At 48.9% G+C, this 16,656-nt stretch overlaps 1 protein-coding gene across 1 annotated transcript in view; it reads left to right on the forward strand.

Moving 5' to 3' along the window:
- Positions 1 to 16,656, forward strand: part of MORN1 (MORN repeat containing 1) — a 1,183,871-nt gene that overhangs the window by 192,363 nt on the left and 974,852 nt on the right. The gene's annotated exons all lie outside the window — the stretch shown is intronic.

The following is a 16,656-nucleotide window of genomic DNA, read 5'->3' on the forward strand; positions in this document are numbered from 1 at the left end:
CCAGTTGTGTTAGCCTTCCATACCACTGTGTGCTCAATTAGTCTGACAGATGTAACGCTGCGCCTTGAAAGCCCGCGCACAGCGGCCTGAATAGGCCCCTTTATGGAAAAAAAAAACGCACGAAATTGAGGCTCCGCGCCGAGCCACATTAAACTCGAAACCATGTTGAAATATAAAAAGGTCAGTGCGAACAAAAAGGATTTCCTCCGTGGAGGGATAATTCAGGTTGTTTTGTCCTTTATTTATTTTAAACCAACTGCATATTCATGGCGCTGAGAAATAACCAGTTCTTTGGGCGGCGGGGAGGGGTTTTCGACGAGGCTTATGAGGTGGCAATGTTCTCGTCTCCGAAAGGGTAATTGCATTTTATTTGCCTTTTTATTTTATCGATTCCCAAAGAAGTCGGGAGCTGAAAGCAGTGTTTCAGGGCCGGTATAATTGCAAAAATTATAAATGCGGAGGTCTCTTCGGGTGGATGTCGGGGACTTGCCACCCATGGCGAGAAAAGGCCACCAAGCACAGACGCGCTTTCTTTCAAGTTCTGATTGGTCGAGTAAGTAATTGGAATCGAGAAGTGGACCCTTGTCATGGGTGGTAGGATCCGGCGCTTAGCACGAATAACAAGTGTCCCACCTTTCCTCTTTCCAAATGGTTGTACCTGTGAAGCAAGGTTTGGTGCCTGTAGTATTGGAGCCAGCCTCCTAGAGCATATCCCGCCCCTCCGGGCAGTGGAAGATTCTCCACACTGGCACCTTGCAGTAGCGTAGGAAGAATGCCACGAGTCCTCGTGCAAGCAAGGACAATGCACCCTTTAACTGCTGTAGGGTGCTAAATACTGCAATTATCCGGGTTCATTTTGCCATCAGCGCTCGGGCCCTGGTGCCACAACACCGTATTTGGAATGGTTGTCGTTAGAACTGATTTTTAAGGTTGGCACAGAAGCGGCCATAGATACAACGGGTGGGGCCATTTACAATGGACAATCATGGATGAAGATTGTGCTCTTATGTCTAATAAATAAATACTTATACATACATTCAAAATAATTTAAACATTTTAAGCAGACTGTGAATTAAAAGTTTCTAATGTCTGTGTGAGAGGTAGCAGTGGCATAGCTAGTTTGCCAGGGGTCCTAGTGAAGCAAAGTAACTGGTCTCTCTCACTTTTTTTGGCAGATTTATATAGCGCAATCTCGACCCGAAGGTATTGGAGCGCTTTACATGAGCACCAGTTACATTACACAAGGACACATTCATTTTTTGGGTAGACATGGGGAGATTAAGTGATTTACCCAGAATCACAGGATGTGGCGTCGACCCTTAGGGTGGAACCTTGGTTTCCCAGCTCCAAAGTCGGCAGTCTAGCCGTGAGACCACATCTCACGGCGTGATATCTCAGTCTGTCAGCTGCCCCTGACACGCTTCAACCTCCTTGAACATAGTCTGTATCTGCCATATCAAAACTCACTACCTTTCTCATACACACTGCAAGTCAAATCCATAACCCTGAAAAGTATTACCAATGCCAATAGGTTTGGCCCTTGTAAAGTGCATGCACAAAAAGATATAATATGCAGGGATGCCACCACACTCACACTACTGCCCCCACATAAGCATGCCCCTTACGCTGCGCTCACACAGGCATATACCTCATTCTGCACTCAGTCACAATTTTCAAACTGTACATCACTTGTCCTGCACTCACAAAAGACAATGTGAATCCTGCAGTCACAGAGACACACTACTCCCTACACAACTGCACCTCTCACTAGGAAGGGAGATGGGACAGATGTCGCCTAGGAGTAGCATAGGAGGCACAGGTTAATTATCTGGTGCATCGGTCCACTAGTGCAATTCAGAGCTGTTGAAGTGAGCCACACTGAAGCCTGAATGTCCACTGAGGTTATCTAATCTCACATCAGCCACACTTGGACCAGCACTGCAGACTGTGTGAGTCTGATCTTTGTGGACTTTTGGAGAGAAGAGTTTTGGAATAAAAAAAAAGTCTCACTTGCCTTCTAAAAAATAAGATGGTGGTTTTCTTTGTAGTGCAAGCATATGCTTAAATAAATAAAGAATGAAATAAAAAAATTAAAAACAATAAAAAAATATGCCAATTAAATGGGAGGGCATGTGCTTCAATTAAAAGTAAATAAATAAATAAAGCTACACACTGGTCTGCCATCCTGGAACAGTAAACATTGATGCAGTATACAGTATACAGTTTTAAGATTATGGTTTTGAAGCTTGCAGCAGAGATGCTTGGCGCTCTTCATAAGAAATTTGTGATCCAGTAGCAACGGCAGCATAGCTGCTGTTACTCTAATTTTCTAAATTAGCACTAGCCCACAGTTGCAGGTGAGCTGCTGGGGATGAACTAAAGGAAGTAACCCTGAGGTCACACTCTTCTTAAGTAACACAGAGTAAGCTGGCAAAATACTGTTACTAAGACTATCTGATTTCCTAAAGACCAGTAATCGTCTACTAGGCAGAGCCAAACATTGTCAACAAAGCCAGTGGCTGAAGAGGGCTGAACCCTTGCCCAATTGCTGAGTGGCTGAATCAATGTGCCACAGAGGAGCAAGCGATTGCTTCTTCTTTCTTCTCCTCAAGTTTTTGATTTGACTACAAGAACTCCACAGTTTTATAACATTACAACTTCTAGTTCTCGCAAGACAGCTTTCAGCTCTTTGCAAGCAAAAGCTATTGTGGACAACAATGCTTTCACTGGATAAAAAAGATTGGATGAGGGGTCTTTAAAAGGGGTATGGTCTACTTAATTAAGATTGTGACTCCTACATGTGAGCTACAGTCCCGTGCTTTATACAGCATGTCACATGACCAGCATCTAGGTGCCCGTCTATGAATTTTCGGCAATTGCATCCAGAAATATCACCCAACAACAAACATATGCCTAAAATGAGCCAGACCTATTGTGTTTGTGAGATCTTGTTAGTGGTTTGATATAAATGCGTAACAGCTATGATTTTTTGTAAATATTTAGAATTGGTAATTACAAATTTTACATCTATGACCATCACTGTGTGCACACTGGAGAGAGGCCAAGGACTGGATAGGCATATAACTTGAACACTGTTAAGGCCCACTGACTCACACTGCCATCAGCATCAGCTCCAGAGCTCTCAATCTTGCCCTCCCACACCTAGAACTCACCAAGACACCTAAATGTGACTCAAGCTTTGGAAAAGTCAATAGCTCAACCTTTTAGAGTTGAAACTTCTTGGCTTTGGCCAATTCCAATTCCAATAACAAATTAACTAAAGCAAAGAGAGTTTACAAATGTTAACAAATTCATTGTAAAACCTGCAATGTATATACAGTAACTTATTGCTAAAACCTTGGCAAAGCCAATAGGTCCCAAAGGTAAGACTTAGTGGCTTTGCTATTGATTGTTTCCTTTTCTATCAGCACTTCATAAGAGTGCATATGCTCTTGCTGTGTTCCTCGTGTGCTGCTTTCCTCCTCAAATAGCTACCACACTAATTTACCACTGCAGGACTTACATCCACCAGATGGGAATGGTAAATAAAACTAGCATTGGCAAAGTCAGTCTCACCTTTGAGGCCTATTGGCTCTGCCAATGTATTTTTTTCATGCTAGTAAGCATCAGCAGTGCTCATGCTGTATAGCATGAACAAAAGGAAAAAATGAGCAATTACACGGTGGCCATGTCATTTTGTATGCACATGCATGCGTCATGATGCATGCGTGCAACACAGTTGCCATTTTTTAGGTCGAAGTCTACTAGACAGCAGTGCTCCCTTTTCTGCTAATCCGTTCCTTTGGGCATTCTATAATTGTTATGGTGTGTAATGTACCTCAATATAGACCTGGGTAGTCACCTAACCTTTCACCTGCATTTTCCCTGCCATTGAACTACATAACGGTTTTTGGTATTAACCTTTTACCTAGTTAGGTGCTGCATAAATGTCGAGTGGTTTTCCCAGAAAACTAGCGTAATTTATTACGCATGAGGATATGGTCTGGTACGGCCTATCACCCCCTCCTCCCTTGACTGACAAAAAACCCAAACAACGTTTTCTTGTTTGGAAATAGGGGGTCGTGGACCCCCTGATCGTATTTATTTACAAACACACAAAAGATATATTCATATATACATTTTACGCAGAAATGCCAAGACAGGATTCGGTACATTTGTGTTCATTTCTAGCTTTAACAAAACTCTAATACATAATGTTCCTATCCTAGTCTAAACATATTGCTGGTCACATTTCTGCGTATTCCTTTTGGGCCTACGGCAAGGTGAAAATTGTTGGCCCCTCCCTCTTTACTCCAAATTGTCCCGCGCACCCCAACCGGAGTGCGCATGCGCAGGGGGCCCAGCTGACCCGGAAGTACTTTCCCCCAGGCAACCCCCATACGTTCAAGACTTACTCCATAAAGGGGCCATGCAGACAGCGCAGCTTACTTACGCCCGCGTGCGGGGTGGCCAACCAGCCAATGGGAAGCGTAACCCCCCCTTTGTCCCCGCCCCGTTCCAACCAACCGGTTGTGACTGCCCCTGGAGTCAGGTGAGAGCCACATGTTCCTCACCTCTGGTCGCCCCACTTAATAATGCGCCCCAAAAGATTAGTCAATTTAGTCTGTCCAACCTATGACCTTACCGCACAGGCCTGCATAGTAGACCGACTATCAGGCCCCCCCCAAAAAACCCGGGTCATACTTACCAGTGGGCTTGCCCGAGCCACGCTAAAATGTTGCCCAAGAATATCTCATTGCCCAGACGCGACAAGTGTACCCCATCTTGCACATAGCATACGTCCCCTTTAATGCACCCATGGGCAATTACCTGCAGTCTTGTGGTCCTAAACAGTTTGTCTATCTTATTGTTAATCCTCTGGACCGAGTGATTGAGCGCCTTCACCGATACCCCCCCCCCCCACTCCACTGAAGCCTTGGTATCATGTGTGACCACACAATTACTGTACTGGGGCAGCGCCTGGCCAGCCATGCCGACTCTGACAGCACCGTTTCAATCAGAACCCTCCTATTTAGGTGCACCAAGTCATTGCCACCTAGATGCAGAATTAACGCGTCGGGGGGATTCTCCAAGGAGGCGAGCATGTGCCCTATCCGCTCCCTGAACCTGTCGAAACGCAGCCCACCATGCCCAAAAAAGGAAACCTTGACACCTAACTGTTCGGCGCGCGCTGCCCCATTTCCTGCCCTGAAAAAATTTGCGAGGCGAGACACATATGAATGACCAAAAACACACGCGTGACGTTGCAACTTGGCTTCCGGGGTGGACGCATTTGTCCTGACTGTATCTCGTCCTTGGCAGGATGTCGCTGTCTCTCTTCCTGCGTGTCAGGCCGAGGGAACTGGCAAATGAAAAGAAAATAATACCATCAGTACCATTGTTACATAGCGTCATAACATATCCACTCGCACATAGCGCCGAAAACAGTTAGAGGCCCACCGCCCAATCTTGCGCACGTCACCCTCGCCAAGACCCCGTGAAACTGCCTCGGTGGCGGCACCTATTCGGAAGGAATGCGTTCCGAAATCACTGGGATCCAGGCCTACCCTGCCTAACGCCATATCCAAGACTCGCTTAAATAGAAATTTTGTCAAAGGGTCCCCCCTGAGTGCATTAGCAATGGGCCCCCCTTAACACTGGGTCTGTAGGGCAAAAAGGCCTCCATATGAGAGACCGGGCAACAAGGATTGCCAGGTGCCCGCCTAAGAAACACTACCTGTCCCCTCCCTTCCTGATCTGTCTTTGATCGGCGAATGGTAACCTGTAGTGCATCGTTATGGAAGCATATGTCGCCCCGCTGCAGGCCACCCCCCAAATCCCCTTTATTCTTTGCCACCAATTCCCCTATTCGAAAGGCCCCATAGAAGGCCAGTGTAAACGCTGCCCTGAACAATAGGCATTCCGTCTGGTTCGCGCACGTCTGCTCTAGCGCCGCCAGGACTGATGCCAAGGTAGTAAGACCTCTCGGGTGCCTGGTGTCGGGCGCAGCCCCTTGTAATCGCTGCCAGCCCTTCAATGCTTTGCGCACTATGAAGGCCTGGGTAGGATCCTGCCTGCCGCTCATTTGAGCAAAAAATGAAATGGCTGCCATGTGTCTCCTAGCAGACCCTACTGATCGCCCCTCGTCCCGCAGGGTTTGCAAGTAGCAGCACACCCCCGCGGAATCCGCCCAATGCCCCCCTCCCTGCTCTTCCAGAAATTTACAGTATGCCCCAAACGCCCCTTCGTATGCCTTTCTTGTTCCTGGTGCTAGGCTCGCTGCCACCAAGTCCGGTAGGTGAGGGCACTAATCTGCCAGAGCTGTTCGGGGAAAGGCGTTGGGTGTGGTGCAGCTCCCGGGAGGTGAGATCTGAAAACCTGCATCTTGAAACGAGACAATGCGTCAGCCGCGTGATTTCATACCCCGGGGACATGTCTCGCCCTAAACAACAAATTCAACTGTAAGCATTTCAAAACTATCTCCTTGATTAAGCGCAGGATCATCTTACATTTGGCAGATTGCTTGTTTATGCATTCCACCACCGACAAGTTGTCGGACCAGAAAACAACTGCCTTGTTACTCAGCTGTTCCGGCCAGACGACCAATGCCACCCAAATGGGGAACAATTCCAGGAAACCAATGTTTGCAGTGAGTCCAACATCCACCCACCAGGCCGGCCAACGCTGCGCCACCCACTGCGTGCCCAAGATGGCACTGAACCCCTCACTGCCCGCAGAGTCCGTCATTAAACCCAACTCCGCGCAAGAGGTGACAGGGCCGGTCCATAGGACAGAGCCGTTGAAGTCCCGCAGGAATGCCAGCCAAATCCGCATATCCTGCTTGACCTCTTCGCTCAATCTGGTGTGGTGGTGTTTCTGCTTGAGGCCTGACATTGCTTGTGCAATGGATCTTGAAAACGGACGTGCCATTGGTATGATACGTAATGCAAAATTCAGCTGCCCTACCACTTGTTGTAGCTGGTGTAAGGTTACCCTTTTTGTTTCCAGACATTGTCTCAGTGAATTTCCAAACCTGGTGACTTTGTCAGCGGGGAGCCGTGAGCACCCTGCGACTGAGTCTAGCTCGATACCTAGGAATTCTATGACCGGTGAAGGGCCAACGGTTTTCCCCTGTGCTAGTGGAACCCCAAAACTCTCCATCAAGGCGCAGAAATGGTCCAGCGCCTGACCACACCCTGCACTACTTGCTGGCCCCAGAAAGAGGAAATCATCGAGGTAATGCAGCACCTGCCTATGTCCTGTCACTTGTCTGAAACACCATTCCAGGAAAGTACTAAACATTTCAAAATATGCGCACGACACCGAACACCCCATAGGCATGCACATGTCCATGAAGAACTTGCCCTCAAACTGGAAACCAAGTAGGTGAAAATCGCTAGGGTGGACGGGCAGCAGCCTGAAAGCAGATTCTATGTCTGATTTAGCCATCATTGCCCCTGGTCCCAAAACCTTCAACATTTCTATTGCCTGGTCAATGGATGCATAACGCACCGAGCAGAATACTTCATCAATGGAGTCATTGACCGACTGCCCCCTTGGCGCTGATAAATTGTGAATTAGCCTGAATTCTCCTGGTTCCTTCTTTGGGACCACCCCCAGAGGGGAACACACAAAATTATGCACTGGTATGGTGTCAAAAGGCCCCGCGACTCTGCCCAATCTACACTCCTTTTCAATTTTTGCTGCCGCCACCCCAGAGTTTTGAGCTACTGACACCTGGTTTTTACAGAACGAGGGACCCATAAAATCGGACACGGGAATTCTAAAACCTTCCCTGAAACCCTCTAACAGCGTCCTCGCTGTGGACCTGCATTTGTATCTGTTCAACCAGGGAATCATTGCATGTAACCGGATCGGGGACCTAGCGTTGCTGGAAACCCCCTCCATCAGATTTTTTGGACCCCCTATCCCTCTGTTTCTTAAGACATTTGGCCTCGCCATGCCCTGCGGTGCCACAGAAACTGCACGCATGCTTAAATCTGCATGTTCCTGGTACCCTGTCGCATGTGCGCCTATTAAAATCCCAACAGCATCCTTTCTTCCCCGCCCCCCTCCCGCCTGGTGTGGCTGGGGGGAATGACCGAAAGGGCTGCGGCCGTGGTGCGTCCTTTGCAGGCTCCGCTGTCAGACCGCCAAATGGTCTAACCATGAAATCCCCTCCACCTGATTCCATTTGAGTGTTGGGTCAGACTCCCTGATGCGCCTGAATTTTTTGTCATAATCCAACCACCCCGTGCCTGCCTTTGTTGCCTGCGCCGTGCTAATACGAGACATGTAACAAGCCATGGCGGGCGCCTCCTCTGGGAAGCGCTCTGTCATCACAGCCATGTAAATATTGTAAGCCAGCATCCAATGCCTGATATTCTCTTCAACCCTGTACTTCATCATTTCAGTCGCCCACTCACGCGCGAGCATATAATCCTTTTTTCTCTTCATTTCCTCCCTCTCAACTTCATCTATCAGGAGTGAAAATATATCAATATATGTCCCCTTCCAAATTTTTTCTTTAACTTCCTGTGACAAATGGCGTGAAAGAGATTCGTAGGAGGTGCGCAATTCGCCCATGCCCAACAATGGCAGGGTCCGTGGCTTACCATGCGAGGGTCCCGCCGTTTCTTTTGGGGGAACCAACACTGGTACTTCTTTTGGCTTGCCTTGGTCAATTAGCAGCCTCGCCTTTTCCAATGCATCTGCTCCCGCTACACCCGCCGCACTCAACTGCAACCCCATGCCCCCGAGCCAGGGAAGCACGGCTGCTAAACTGGAAACAAAATCGTTTGGTATTGTTGGTACTCCCCCAGGTGCGGGTGGGATAGGTAACGGGACATTGGGCACCCCTGGCCCTGGCAACCCATGTGCGGGGATAGGATTCGCTGGTGCTGGCGCTGCAGGACATGGGAGTGGCTCCGGAACCCTGGGAACCGGTCCCCCCACCGGGTCTATTAGTATGGGCTCACTGGCGGGTAAACTTGGGGACGCGGGCACTACCGGTACAATAGGGCCCCCACCATTCCCTAGGACGCCCTGCGCTACCTTCTTTGACCTATTCCTTTTAGGCAGGGGAGGGAAAGCTTCTCGTGGCGGTAAAGCGTCCCTGCGTGACCTCCCCGATGGCCCCTCCTGCGCATCCAACCTATCTGCCAGCTGCGCCATGGTGTTATCCATTTCCCCAATCTTCTTCATCAGGGCGTCTAATACACTCGCGATACCTGGGCGCCGCTCGCCGCGCTTAGCCTTTGGAGGCATGTCTACCCTACGACCTGTTATCACTGTTACCGTACTTTGATGGAGGAAACACGACCGGCCACAGCACCCACGCTACCGGAGCCTCAAATACTGGCTAACCCAGCAAGGCAGGTGAGCAACAGGCTCTAACCCGCTTGGCTCCCAGCAGCGCCAAGCGGTGAGAAGGCACTTGCAAGCACTTTGAGCTGCTTTTCCACGATCCGCGTAGTGTCTTTGACCAAAACTGTGATACACGCGCCGCCTTCCTGTTGTGTAAACCAAAAATATTAGTGATTAACAAATGCCCCTTCTGTGCAAAACAAATATTAGTGATTGACAAATGCCCCTGATGACACGTTTTGTTTCCCTGCAGCTGGGAAAACAAGATGCAATTGTTAAACGATCAGCCCGATGGACGGGCAACAACGCTGGCAAAATCTCTCCCCCACACGCGATGTCCCCTGATGACCGTTTTGCTTCCCTGCAGCTGGGAACACAATGAAATCGTTTAAACGATCAGCCCGATGGGCTGGCACAAACACTGGCCAGATCTCTCCCCCACACGCGATGTCCCCAACATGGGCCGGGAACCTGTGAGCAGTTCCGGGCAGCCTCCGAGGGCCGACGGCGCTACCAATACCCAGGAATACCGGAAACAGCCACTCCCGTTGACCCGCGAAGGCCGCCCGCAAACCGCCCAAGCCCCCGACACCTTACCTCCGTCAACGAGGGGAACCCGCCTGAAAGGATGCTAGCACAAACACAGCCGTCCGCCCAGAAATCGCGATGCACCGCCCGTGTCCCAACCGCGAGTGTGCCCGTCCGCCGCACTCCTCGGAGGACAGTCTGAAAAAGCAGCACGATCCCCAGCGCCTGTCTCCTGCCTCGATTACGATGCCCGCAGCTTGCCCTCAAACTCCCCAGAACCAAGGAAACCTCCCGCTGGAGCGAAAGACTGCCGGCGAGACCTTCTGTGTTCACCACGCCCGCACCGTCGATCCCACGATTCCGGAGCAGCGCCGAACAGAAAACCTGAAATACAAAGAAAAAGGTTAAGAGCCCTCCGGCGGAGGGGGCACACGTGCTGGGGTGTGCTGCCGAGGGGAGCGGAAAGCAAGAGACTGCTGTCCACGCTCCCCCCGGCTTTAAGGAGTCCTGAGAGTCGCCCACGCCCCGGAAGCGATCCGATCACTTCCGGGGCGCGGGGGAGTCTCCCACGACCCGGAATTGAATCAATCGCTTGCGGGTCGCGGCCAATGCGTGAAGGTGTTGCGTGGGGCACGGCCGACCGCCATAATGGCGGCGGGGCCGATGCCGGCCCCGCCTTCCTCTTCTCAAAATCACAGCAGGATTACCATCTTCTGCATAATAACTATGTATAATGGTCATCCCTCTTTCGTCATCCTTGGCCGACATGACACAGCAAGGTTGAACCCCTGAGGGTACCTTCTTGGGTATATAAACACCATATCTTTGCTGGGGCAGGCAGAGGAGAAAGACTTCCATGCTGACACACTGACGCAAGACGCTGCGGTTCCTGCATGCAGACACTCCAGCACACTGTGGTCTGACATCCCTCGCGGGGTGTCTATCTCGAGACCAAGACGGGGTCCTTCATTCTTTCACACCAGGTAATGGGGTTGGCTTCAACCTAGGGAGATTCTTGTCTGTACACCTCCATACATGCTAGGTACACCTAGGTACATTTGGTTAGGGTTGCATCATAGGAGTACACATTATTATTTTCATATATTTATAAACCTGCCTATATTAATTGTTTTAGAACTATGGTAGGAATCTACGCTCCATTTACACTATTGGTGCTTATAATGCTGTTCTTATCTTGTCACATTTGCCGTGCATTTAAAGACAGAGGTCAAATGTCAGGTTTTGTCTTCCGAGGGCCCCTGGTGTAGACTTTTGTTTTTCTGACTTCAAAGTGAGAGAATTTATGTGACCACTCTGCTGGGTGCCCATGTGAGCAGAAAAACTGTAGGATGTTATTTTTCTAGCACACAACAAAAATGAACTATGCTGATATTTCTGAATATATCAAAATTAGGAAAGTACAAATGAAGAATTTTTGTGTGGTGGAAACAAATATTTGAATACAATCAAAACACATCAATACACTAAGTGATGACACATTTTCCTTTATGCGCAGTTAAACTGTATGTCTGTGAAAATGTAGTGGTCATTTCAATTGAAAATGTGTTGTCTGTAACTGCAATGTGCTCCACATCATGCATACTCCACACAACGCCACTCCACTCTACAATACTCTACTCCACTCTGTGCCCTTCCACTCTACACCACTCCATTCTGTGACACTCCATTCCACTCTACCACATGCCACTCCACTCTACGCCCTTCCACTTCAAGACCCTCTACGGCACACCACTCAACGCTACTCCACTCCACAACATACCACTCTACTCTATGCCCCTCCTCTCCACACCACTTACCCCACTCCACTCCAATCTACCCCACTCCACTCCAGGCTACCCCACTCCACTCCAATCTTCCCCAATCCACTCCAGTCTACCCCAATTTACCCCACTCCCCGTCTCTACAATCTACCCTAATCTACTCAACTCCCATCTACCCCCACTCTGCTCCTATGTTCCCCAATCTACCCCATTCCACTCTAATCTACTCCACTTCAGACTACCCCACTCCACTCCAATCTACCACAATCTACCCCACTCCAATTGACCACAGTAAATCACACTCCACTCTACCCGAATCTATCCCACTCCCATCCACCCAATCTACTCCATTCCACTCTGCCTCATGCCACTCCACTCTACCCCACTCCAATCTACCCCAATCCACTCGAATCTACCCCACTCCAATCTACCCCACTCTACTCCACTCCAAACGACCCCACTCTACCCCACTCCAATCTACCCCACTCTTTTTTATCCACTGCAATCTACCCCTGTCTCCTTCACTACAGTCTACCCCACTCCACTCTTCTCCAATCGATCCCACTCCGTGCTTCCCCACTCCGCTCTACCCCAATCTACCCCACTTGGCTCTACCCGAATCTACCCCATTCCACTCTACCTCAATCTGCCCCACTCCAATCTACCCAAATCTGCCCCACCCTCCCCACTCCATGCAACTAACTTTTTGCTATGCTGAACAGTAGCCACACTGGTGGAAAAAAACATGGCTAAAACACATTAGCAAAGCCAATAGCTCTTGAATAGGCGAGACCTATTGGCTTTGCTAGTTCTTGTTTTTATTTACTGAGCCTAGTTGGATTGGTATATGAAAAAATCTGAATACGAAAATGAAAAAGCTCAAAAACATTTGTAATTCTAAAGCACAAGTGTTGACAGCAATTTGCTGCCTAGCCATTCAAAAAGAAATTCGAACCAGGGACAGGGGCGAGGAGGGGGTAATGGAGGTCCGGGGGAGAGAACATGACAAAGGGGCAAAAGTGAAGCAGACGGGCGAGAGCAAAACGGAGCGCAGCAACTAGAGAAGCATGCAGACAAAAGGGATTAAAATGGGGTGGGAAGAATCACACAAGGGAGACAGCTAGAAAGCACAACCACTCTCCTGGAGTGCTTAAGCCAATGCTTGTTTATACTGAAATCTATTCACTGGTGTTTTACTTTTTTTTTGTTGGTATCTACTTGTCGGTTGTGGGTAATAGGTTTGTGGTAGAATGGGGCAAACCGGTGCAACCCAATCAAATACATGTGCAGCTTCCCTGTAGCTTGAAACACACTGCATTCACTGTGACACTCTGTAGATTAATTTGGGTATATTCTTGTGAGTCATCCCCAATCTGTTTGGCAAGGGACGGCGTACAGTCTGTCGATGTGCAGACAGGCCGTGCCGCCACTCCCCCGGTTTTATTATTTTCTGACCCGTTTGTTCTTGCGTAGGAGATTGCAATCCTCAGCCCCCTGGCGCTGCTGCACAGGATTTTAACTGATTAGCTCTCTAACGGAACACTGAGCTGACGGGAGAGGTCTTCATCTAAACTGCGTGGGCGTTGACGGTTTCCATGTTCAGGACATGACGTCAGCACCGGTTGGTGGCAGCTGGTGTTATAATTCGTTCACTTCTCTCAGACGCGACAGAGTCTGCAATGGCTGCCAGTCCAACAGGCAGTCCAACTGAAAGTACTGTGCTGAGAGAGAGTTATACAAAGTGGGTCTGCCGTCCTCCCTCGCTCCCTGATCCATTCACATGCAGGAGGCGTGGCAGAGCATTCAGAGGCCTTGAAATGACCCCCCATTGGGCAGGGTAGTAGCTTCAGCGGGGGTGTTTGGGGTGTTACACCCCCCTAATAAATGTATTTTGTGATAAATAGTTGAGTACAGGTGCTTTCAGTCGTTTACAGTGAGATGTCTGTTGGATTTCACCAGGAATTTTTACACACACACAACGGGCTCCTTCTCAATGGCGGAGGAGCGTCGCTCCACTGCCTGGCACACAGACAGCAAATGAAAAATAAAACGCTTTTCTAGCATCGTTTTATTTTTCGTTTGCCGGCTCTGAGTCAGCTTGTGCAGGGAGGGGCAGGGCATGGGATGGGGGAGGAGGAGTGCTAGTGCACTCACTAAGTGCGCATGTGTGTTTGGCTGGCCCTCTCAGGCCGACCAAAATACACTTGCGCACTTGGGTTTCTCCAGCCTGGCTGCATTCAGCAGCCGAGCTGGAGAAACCCCACAGACTCAATGACCTGAGCGGAGCGTCTTTCCTGCCCACTCAGGCCAATCCCCGCGCTGCTCTGCAGCACGGGGATTGGATGGGAGTCTGTCCCAGGGGGTGCTGGGACCAGGAAGAGGACAGCAGGAGCAATGCAACGTGGGAGGCGTCCGGCAGCTTACGGTACGTTTTCTTTTTATTATTATAAACACTCCCCCCACGTGCTCCCCCCACCTGCCGCACTACCCTTTGTTAGTGACGGCTGCCACTGCAGACACAGACAAAAACGCACACACACTCTCTCCCTCTCTCTGTTTTGAAAGACTTAAAAAATGTTGGTTATTTCACAAAACCATGTGCTTTCTCTCAGTACCCCTAGGAAACCACATTCCTCTGCCTTTCCACTGGCCCTTAGGCCCCTCTCATGTACCCTGCTTGTCCTATAATGTATTTTAATATTATGTGCCAGAGTGATGGTCGGGATATCTGAAGCTCCCCCCAATCTTACTGACCAAGTTACGCTCCTGCCGTTGGTCCTCTCAGAGCGAATGTGTGTGAGTACTTATGTTTAGGTGTTCACGAGAGGTTGTGTTACCACGATTAGACTTCACAGGTACAGATAATGTTTCCCGTGCAGTCATCTGAATGTCCAAGCTTTGCAGACCCCTCTTCCCCTTCCTTTTTTGGGCACTGTACTCAGAGGTGAACTATGATAAGATAGCACCCTGGGCGTGGCTAGAGAGAAATGTGATGCCCTTGTTGATGGTTGTGAATTAAATAAGGCAGCATGGGGTCGTTTTTCTGTTCACTGGTCAGCACCTGGATGAGCAGGGACTGGCCCCTGAACACAAACATCTCCAGACCTCTCCCTGCTTACCTAAATCACCTATGGGCTTAGCTGCCTCACGCAGATGATGGGTTTGTTGATGTGTGCCAGAAGAAGTCAGAAGGTGAAGGGAGGCCAATGAAGGGAGCTAAAGGGATGTTAAAATATTCCCGACTTTAAACTGGCAAATCAGACAGAAACGAACAGGCAGGGCTGGAGCAAGATGAGAAGGGCGCTGCTGCTGACATAACCTTATTGCACAAAGCTCCATACGCCCCTCAGAAAATTGGCACCCTGGCCTTGGGCCCAGCTCGTCCATGCTAAAGGCCTGCCCTCATTGTACCCAGGTTGTTGTGTGTCTGACTGATTACCTAAAACACTGACTGGAACAAGGGATCCTTTATACTGACCCCACTGATGCTGACCAGTTGGGACAGGACAGTCTCAGGGCCTCGAAATGAAGTATCTACGTTACCATATCTGTTGCACAGAGCAAGGACACAGCAACACCTCACAAAAAGAAATATGGTGAATGCCCATCCCTACCTCTCTGGTCAGCTCTGGTAGAAGAGAACAGACCCATTAACATGTGCCCGATAGGTGGAAGAGCTGCGTTCAAAGGTATTATTGCATGTTTGTCATCGCCTTGAGATCAGGACTTTGAAGGATGTGGATTTCTAAGATACTGAACTTAAGTTTAAGCCAGATTCTCTTGAGCCTGTTTATATCCCCCATCTTAAATGACTGGTTCTGTCTCCCCAACTGCCATTATTTAAGGATATTTTCTGGTTCTGTGATCCAGTGAATATATTCACCTTTGCCATCCAGGGACAGGAACACTGGCTATCCTCTAAATACAGGTCAAGACCAGACTCCAAGGACTGTGAAAAGCTTGCATTACTGAAGGATTGATGAGAGAAAGTTAAACTGGCCTGAATGCTGAGAAACTCTTTTATCAGCCCTAAGAATCAAGATCTAGCTATTTGCATGCCTATGAGAATCACTAACCAAAGCGAGATCTTCCGTCTAGACCGGAGACTGCTCCTGTCTAACCCAACTCAAGACGACTCTCACAGAGAGCAAGGATTCTCATCATCACTTGCTACCAGCAGTAACTGGTAAGAGCTGAAGATATCATTGGAATGAACCACTGTTGCACCTCGGCTTGTCTGAGGAGCGCTTTCCACTGATAATGGTGTTGCTTTTTTGCACATTCATTGAGACATAGGTCTTCATCACAACTTGCTCAGAAGCTCCTTGCTGCCTTTAAAGATGTCATCACACTCCTGAGACCTGCAAACCCTTTAGTCATCACCCCTCACTCTGAGTGTGTCATTGAACTGTGACATATTCTGCCATTAGGGACTGTGGCCTTGGAATTCTGGACAAGAAACAACACCAACTTTCTACGTACGAGCCACCTACATTCTATCCAGCACCAGCTACTGGCAATAGCCAATGTGTCCATCAGAAAGGGAGGCAACTCCTTAAAGAACTTTGACCTTATGTATCAGAACCTTATCTATCTTAATACATTTAGGCCGAGGCATCAGAAGCACATATGCCCATCCTAAAGTTCTGATCATCCATCAAATGACCAATATGATTTGGAAACATTAGCTGCGTAGAACGTTGACTTTGCCTAGCAGGGCAGAGACCGCACTTGTGTGACACCACTTTATAGTGCTTAAACAACTTAATATGAGGCTAGTAGAACCTTTAAGTGTGAATAAAGACTTATTGTTATAACGTCAGTACCTTGCTTTAATAGTATAAATATATTGGGTGCAGATCTCGCGCAATCTTTAGCTTAGTGTTCCACCCCACCCCACTCCGCTCTTCAAGAGCAAGCTTGACTGGGAACCACCATCATCCTCTAAGAGTCAAAGCCTAAAAGAGAGGTTCTTTGCATC

Source organism: Triturus cristatus, chromosome 1_2 (genome assembly GCF_964204655.1).
Source record: "Triturus cristatus chromosome 1_2, aTriCri1.1, whole genome shotgun sequence".
Classification (NCBI taxonomy): Eukaryota; Metazoa; Chordata; class Amphibia; order Caudata; family Salamandridae; genus Triturus; species Triturus cristatus.